The sequence below is a fragment of the Maylandia zebra genome, linkage group LG20, assembly GCF_041146795.1.
Source record: "Maylandia zebra isolate NMK-2024a linkage group LG20, Mzebra_GT3a, whole genome shotgun sequence".
Lineage (NCBI taxonomy): Eukaryota > Metazoa > Chordata > Actinopteri > Cichliformes > Cichlidae > Maylandia > Maylandia zebra.
Window position 1 is genome coordinate 23,835,712 of NC_135186.1, and position 8,135 is coordinate 23,843,846.

Below are 8,135 nucleotides of genomic sequence, written 5' to 3' on the forward strand. Positions count from 1 at the left end.
CCAGCAGCAGCCCGTAAGGAGCTTAGCCTGCGTGCTTTTCTGCAAGGACTTTTCCCAGAGCGACTACGCTAACACGTCCGCCTGGCCATGCCTCAGACCCTCCGTGAGGCGCTCCTTGAGGCTGAAAGGGCCGAGCCGGTGCTCACCTCGCGACCTAACCAGCAGGTGCCCCCCCCAAACTACCCCCAAATCAGAGCCGCAGACTGCGACGGGTAGGTCGCCGAGATGTCCCAGCTGCGTCCTCGCCGACCGACCAACCGCTGCTACCGGTGCGATGAGCCTGGCCACGTGGCGCGTGACTGCCCAGCACCAGCCCCGAAGACCAGAACTACGCAGCCTCAGGGAAACGAGGAGGAAGCGGTGTAGCAAGGGGACCACCGCTCCAGCTTCCTGCCCCCCTCCAAGGACGATGCACAGTGGTGGGCCGAGTTGGGCACCTCAAGGGACTCTACCTGAGCTGCTGTGTTGAGGACCAGCCATGCCAGGCCCTGGTGGACACAGGGTCTACCATTTCCCTGATACGACCTGGCGTGCTCCCTGGAACATCCGGGCCACTGGTGAAGGGTTGGTTGCCCACAGACACCCAGCTGATGACAGTGACGGGGGAGAAAACTGTTATGCGGGGGAAGAAACCGTTGCGGATCCAAGTGAAGGATCTAGAGCTGGTGCACGACTTCTGGCTCGCCGACATTCAAGACCAGTGCATCATTGGCCTGGATCTGCTGAGCCGCTGGGGGGCCTGCGTCGACACCGCGAAGCTGGCTATCACTCTTGGCGCAGAGACTTTTGCTCTCCAGCGCAGCCAAAAGCAGGGAACGGGGACCAGACGGGACAGGTGTCGGGCAGCTGCCGCTCAGCAGATTTCGGATGCCGGTGGCTCCGGGTCATCTCCACTCGCCTCAGCCTCAGCCTCAGCCTCTCAGCCTGACAAACCCTCCTTCGACTGAGACCATCGAGGCTGTTGATGACCTTTGGCAGCGCAGCAGCGTAGGCCTCAACGTCGACCAGCGCCAGCGGTTGAGGTGCCTCCTGGACGAGAATGTGGACATTGACACTGAGAATGCCGCCAGTGACAAAGACTGTAGGCAGACGAGTCTGGTCCAGCACACCATCGACACCGGCTCTGCTCGGCCCATCCGTCTGCGCCCACACCGGCTGCCCCTCTCGAAACGGCAGGTAGCGGAAGAGAAGATCCGTGAGATGGCTGCGGCTGGGGTGATCGAGCTGTCCAATAGCCCATGGGCGGCACCCGTGGTTCTGGTGGGGAAGAAGGATGGCAGCCCGAGGTTCTGCGTGGTCTTTCGCCGTCTCAATGCAGTCACCAAGAAGGACTCGTACCCGCTGCCGCGGATTGACGAGGCCCTAGATTACGTTACCGGCTCCAGTTGGTTCAGCTCCCTCGACCTACGCAGCGGTTACTGGCAGGTGGAGTTAGCCCCCGACGCAAGGTCTAAGACTGCATTCACCATTGGACAGGGGCTGTGGCAGTTCAGGGTCATGCCATTTGGGCTCTGCAATGCGCCAGCGATGTTTGAGAGGCTGATGGAGAGGGTGCTTGTGGATATCCCTCGTAGCCGCTGCGTTGTGTACCTGGATGACCTGTTGGTGCACGGTGGCGACTTCGACAGTGCACTATCTCACCCGCGAAATGCCGGCTGTTGGCGAGAGAGACCACGTTCTTGGGCCATGTGATCAGCGCTCGAGGTGTCGCCACTGACCCTGCAAAAGTGGCTGCGGTCCGGGACTGGCTGACTCCCTCGAACGTCCAAGAACTGCGGAGCTTCCTGGGCCTAGCATCCTACTACCGTCGGTTCATCAAAGGGTTCGCGACAATGGCCAGCCCCCTCCAACGCCTGACTGACAAGGGACAGCTGTTTGGCTGGGGGGATGCCTGTGCAGCGGCTTTTGCACAGCTGAAGGAGGCCCTCACCAGAGCCCCAGTCCTGGCCTTCCCCGACACCCGGCAACCTTTCATTGTGGACACTGATGCTAGCAGGCTCCTCCTGTCGCAGGCCTGCGACAGGAGAAGCGGGCCCAGGAGGTGCTGGGGGTGGCTACTGCTCAGGCCACAGCCGGCGGAGGGGGGTGGCTCCCATTGACAACGCAGCAGCTGAAGCGGGAGCAGGAGGCCGACGTGACGTGAGCTGGTCCACGGCTCGGTGGGGGCAGGACACTATGGGAACGCCAAAACTCTCCGCCGCCTCAGGGGACGGTTCTACTGGCCTGGCTGTCGACGGGATGTGGAACTTCATGTGCACTGCTGTGACACCTGTACGGTACAGAAGGGCCCAACTCAACGCTCCACTGCCCCCCTTCAGCAGCACCTGGTGGGGGCCCCAATGGAAAGAGTGGGAGTGGACGTCCTAGGGCCTTTCCCCGTCACAGAGTCAGGGAACCAGTATGTGTTGGTGGCTATGGACTATTTCACGAAGTGGCCAGAGGCCTACGCGGTGCCGGACCAGAGCGCAACGACGACGGCCGAGAACCTGGTGGAGGAGATGTTCACCCGTTTTGGGGTCCCGGCTGAGCTCCACAGTGACCAGGGGCGTAACTTCAAATCGAAGGTCTTTGGGGAGATCTGCCGGCGACTGGGGGTGGGAAAGACGAGAACCACACCGCACCACCCACAAAGCGATGGCTTGGTTGAGCGCTTCAACCGCACGCTGGCCACCCAGCTCGCCATTCTCACCAGCCGCCACCAGCGGGATTGGGACCGACATCTGCCCCTGGTCCTTTGGTCGTATCGGACTGCGGTGCAGGAGTCCAGCCAGTGCACACCTGCCGCTCTGATGTTTGGACGGGAGCTCCGGACGCCTGTGGATCTGGTGTTCGGGTCCCCCCCTGAGCTGGAGATTGATGGTGGGCCAGAGATGGACTACTACAGGAGGCTGAGGAAGCGGCTGCAGGTGGTTCATGACTTCACCCGCCAGGCCCAGGCCAGCGCCGGAGTACGACAGAAAAGAGCCTACGACACCAAGTGCCGAGGGGGGGTTTTCATGCCTGGCGACAAGGTTTGGGTGTACTTCCCAGTTCGCAAGAGAGGAGTGTCCCCCAAACTCTGCAGTCACTGGCAAGGGCTGGCGGAGGTCATGGAGCGGCTAACAGACGTGGTGTACCGTATCCGCATGCCGGGCCCGGAGCGCATGGTGGTGTTGCACCGGGACAGGCTCTCACCGTATCGACCGCTTGCTCCGGCAGATGCCGGGGCAGGGGACATCGGGGTTCTGTTTGTACAGTTATGTTTTGTGTATGTGTCACGGGGTGAAACGGGACAAGTTATTTAGAGTTTTTATTGTGCATGTTTTGCAATGTTTTATCTGTTTTAATATTTTAATATTGTATATTGGGTTTGTTTGTATGAGCTTTATTGCATGTTTTTATCTTATTTAAATTGAACACCTGTCCTGGAAAGACTCCGCCCCTACCTGATAATAAACTGATCACACCTGCGAGAGATCCCAGAGAGGCCAATAAGAGGGCCTGGCAGACCAAAGGAAGGAGTTCGACCGAGAGGCTTGAGAGACGGCCAGGAGTAAGTGGTGCCAGGCGGCAGCGCCTGCAAGCCGAAGGGGCTGGTGGAGCTGGGCGTTAGGAAGCACGGACAGCACCAGCGACTAGGGACGCGGAGCGAACAGGCGGACGGCAGTAGTAACGAGAGCCCAGCTTGTGCACTGCGGGAGAGCAGAGGCGGCGAGACAGCTGGTGCCGACTTGCAGTTTTAAAGAAGCGGCGGGCGGAGTTGAGAGCTCTGCCCACCCGGGGTAAGTCTTCGACTTAGCCCCTGTTATTGAATGAAAATTGCCGAAAAGAATAGTGACTGCCGCTCCCTCCCTTTCTTCAGCGTACCAGGACGTGGAATGCGGGGAGGAAGGCAAGGACTCCGCTGGGTTTCCCTTTTACATCACTTCGCTGGACCTTTTTTAGTTCTTTGTGACTTTTATATCGTGGCGGATGCCACTGGACTTTTAATGTTGTGTTTTGTTGCTTTTTATTGTGTTACCCCTTGGCCAAGGTTGTTTTAATTCATTTTGCATTTTTAACTATTTAAATATAATAAATTATATTTTAATTATACAGTTTTTTAATCGTGTGCTTTCCCTTGGCGGCTCCACTGCTCTGTCCGTTTGGAGGAAGGTTTCCTTCCTTTAAAAAAACGACACTGTGGAAATAAAATCACCTTCGCTCCGTTACATATGTTGCCATGGTGACGGGTGACGCCCTCTCGCTGCGACGGTGTGTCCTTCCGGGGTCAGAGGGCGCCCTGTGTGTTGTTGTTGTTGTTGTTGTTGCCGCGCTGAGCAGTTAGCTAGCGGCAGTGTGTTCTTCTGCAAATGTTAATAAACGACTGTGCTCCCTGGCTAGCTCACGGGAAGCAAGACCAAACGATACCTCTGTCTCCTCCTTGTCTGAGCTCGCCAAAGTATGCTAACAAGCTAAGCTAATATGAGTAACACTGTAAGTACACCTGACTAGGGATGGGTACCGGTGTCCGGTGCCATGATGGCACCGGTTCTGACATAAACGGTAGTAACCAGACCGAAAAGCAGCGCACATTTCGGTGCTTTTTTTTCCCTGACCTGTGATACACTTCTAGCCAATCATTTTACGTTTCCAAGGATAGTAGGCGGGTCCAGGTACGTACGTTCTTTTAGAGCAGAGCTACAGATCAAAAATGCCCAAGGCGAAGCAGTCAAAAGTCTGGCTGTACTTCACAGCAAAATATGCAAACTCAGCAGCCTGCAACAAGTGCTTTAAGCTGATACTGTGATACTGTCAAAGGAGGTAACACCTCGAATCCGATGAAACACCTGGCGACGCATAGCGGTCTTTTTTTAAAAGCCGAGAAATGCGCCGTATTTGATAGCTTGCTGCGAGACCTCACACCGAGCTCATCCACTGTGGGTGTGGTGGCTGTTATCGGACCCGGATTTAGCAACATCCCCCAAAAACCCGAAGAGGAGAGTCCTGGCCCCTAGCCCTGCCAGTGTAGCAGAAATGATGACGGATGATGATGGCAGCAGCAGCCGTTCTTCTCTGCGTGAGTAGCTTAATGTCGTTCGTGTGTAATTTACGTTGAGTAGGCTAACCACGTTATTACTGTCATGGTCCTGGGCCATGTGGGCCCAGTATTCTTAGTTTTCATGTATTTTTGTATTTTGTTCTTTATTTAGGCCATGCTTCCTGGGTTGATCTGTTACGTTGTTCCTTATGTGTTTTCCCTTCGTGACTCTCACCCCCTGTGTGCCCCTCTGTGTATTTATGAGCCCTCGTCTCTCTTTGTGTTTTATTCTATGTTTTCCCCAGCCCGTTATGTCTGCGTTCTCCCCGTGCTCTCTCCCCTCCTGTTTGAACCTCTGTGTACTTCCTGTTTTACTTTGCCCATCTCCCATCAGTGTTACGTTCACTCCTGCCGTGTCTTGTTATGATTATCAGTGTCACCTGTGTTCCCCGTGTGCATCCACTTCCCCTGATCATCCCTCATGTTGTGTGTGTTCCTCCCTGTGTTTCTAGGCGAGCTTTGTATTTAGTTTTCCCAGTTTAGTTTCGTATTTCCTACGTTCTGCCTCTCCAGCATTAAAGCTGTAATTTTTGAGTTCATCCCCGTGTCTGTGAGTTTTGCATTTTGGGTCCTCCTCCTGCCTGCCACACAGCGATCCATGACAATTACATTAATGCATGTAAGGTGAACTAGCAAACATCATCATAGCTACATGCAGCTGTCTTCTTGTTTGATGGCAGATACTCCCTTCACCCTGGACAAAAAGGCTAAAATGACCAAAGAAAAAGAGGGAAGCAGCTAAACATGAGAGGTTTTTGGACAAAGTTTGTGTTCTTTCCATTGTTTAAGCACTGCTTCCAGCCAAGAGTGATACCATATATGCCCCATAGCTGCAGAAAAGGCTAACATTGTTGTCTTTTTACAAAAAACCAGCTGAACATGAGAGGTTTTTGGACCAATTTTGTGTTCTCCATTCTTTAAGCACCGGTTTGAGCACCGTTTGAGCACCGGCACCGTTTCAAAAGTACCGATTTGGCACCGGTATTGGATAAAACCTAAACGATACCCATCCCTACACCTGACACTTTATCAGTATTTTCAGCTAGCATCAAAGTCTCAAAGATCGCTGCTAGGATGGCTGTCTGAAGTTGTCCCAGATGTCACGGCCACAAACTACAGACCAATCCATTGAGCCAGCCATTTTCCTCCATCTATTGACCGATAACTTCTTCTTCTTTCAGCAGCTCCCTTTAGAGGTCGCCATAATCATCTCCTGGTCTGTGACCCAGCATTTTAAGTTAATATTGTATTTTTGTTTTTCTTATGTTAGATTGCATTCATCTTAAGTTGTGTTATTTAGTTAGGGTTTAGCTGAGTGATTTATTCTAGTATATGTTTCATCCATGTCTCCATGTTTATGAGTCTTTTCCTGTCTTCTGTGTAAGTCTGTCTTCTCCTCTATGTTTAGCATTTAGTTATGCCTGTGCTTTCGCTCCCTTATCTGTTCCCATGCGTCTCTGCTTGTGTTCTGTCTCCCCAGTCTGCTGTGTGTGCATGTCTGCATGTTCTATTGTCAAGCTTATGTTGTAATGTCTGCGTTCTATTATGTTTCCTGTTTTATTTTGAAAGTCTTGTTTCCATGTTAGGTGTGTTTAGTTTGGCTTCCCCTGTGGCATCCCGTTCATTTGTGTCAGCTGTGTTTCCCTAGGTTTTTCCACTTCCCTCATTACCCTTCTGTGTAGGGGTGGGTTTTTATAATCGATTCATCGATTAAAATCGATTCTGGCTTGGATAACGTAAAATCGATTCATTAAAATCCTGAATCGATTTTTTTAATATAAATTTATTTTGCCCGAAATGCCAGAATCTCTGGTGACATCTCACAAAATTTCAAGAACCACCAAACAGTTAAGACAGTAAATGAGAGCAGGTACACGGATTCTGCACATAGACTTAAACACACAGCGCGACCCGCGGATCAGAATCAGTGAGATGTCGCCTTTCTCACGGTCGGGGCTGAAAGCCGACAGCTCGCTGATTCTGATCTGTCGGCGGGTCCGCGCTTTGTGTTCACGCCCTTTATGAGCCAATTCTAAAGCTGTTAGTTTGATCTCTCTCCAAACAATATTGACCGAACCAGCAGCAGAAGAAGATCCAAACGCTTCACATAAACATCGTCATGAATTCACTCTGACTTTTACTGTTTTGCTTCCACCGCGATGCACAGCTCTCTCTCTCTCCCTCTCTCTCTCTCTCTCTCTGTACTTCAAAAACAGTTTCCCTTTCTTCATTATTCGCTTGCTTGTTACACAAGTCTACTGTTGCTTACAGCGCTGTCAGCCGCTGTTTTTTTCCCTTTTACATTCTTCCGAAAAGAAAACCTCATTTCTGCTGTTCAATACTGAATAAATTTAAACTTTTTAAAATTATTCAAAATGCAAAACGCTTAGCCGTGTCTCTAATAAAACCGCTGTAACTTCAGAGGTAATGTTCATATGTTGATTAATGGTTTTCTTTCGTTTTTGATGTACTGCAGAATATTTTTATAAAATCCCAGGCCAGGAAAATCACCTTCATGTTTTTCTGTGTTTTATCTTCAGCTACTTTGACACAAAAGCATCTGCTGTGACGCTCACACCTTTGATAAAGTCTTGCGAGTGTCAGCTTCCTTTTTATTGATACAAAAATATGTAAATGTACTGATCTGAATTATAATATTTCTGACTGTCAAAATTTCCCAGATTTAAATCGAATCGAATTAAATCGAATTAAATCGAATCGTGGATCGAATCGATTCGGGACCTTGTGAATCGGAATTGAATCGATTCTAGAAATCAGTGACGATACCCAGCCCTACTTATGTGTATTTAAGTCCACCGTCTTCCTCTGTTCAGCATCAAGTTATAGCTGGTCATAGTGTTTTTCCTCACTACTGCTCAGGTTCATGTTCAGTTTTCATGTTGTCTTGCATAATTGTTTGCATAGTTAGTTTAGTTCTATCCTAGTTTAGGTTTTAGTTTAGTTTTGCCCTTGTTTTTCTGTTTTTGCTATTCAGCCAAATAAGCGGCTCACTTTTTGTTAAACTTCAGTTTTTCTCTCCCGTGTCTGCATTTGGGTTCGCTCCACTAACACACCA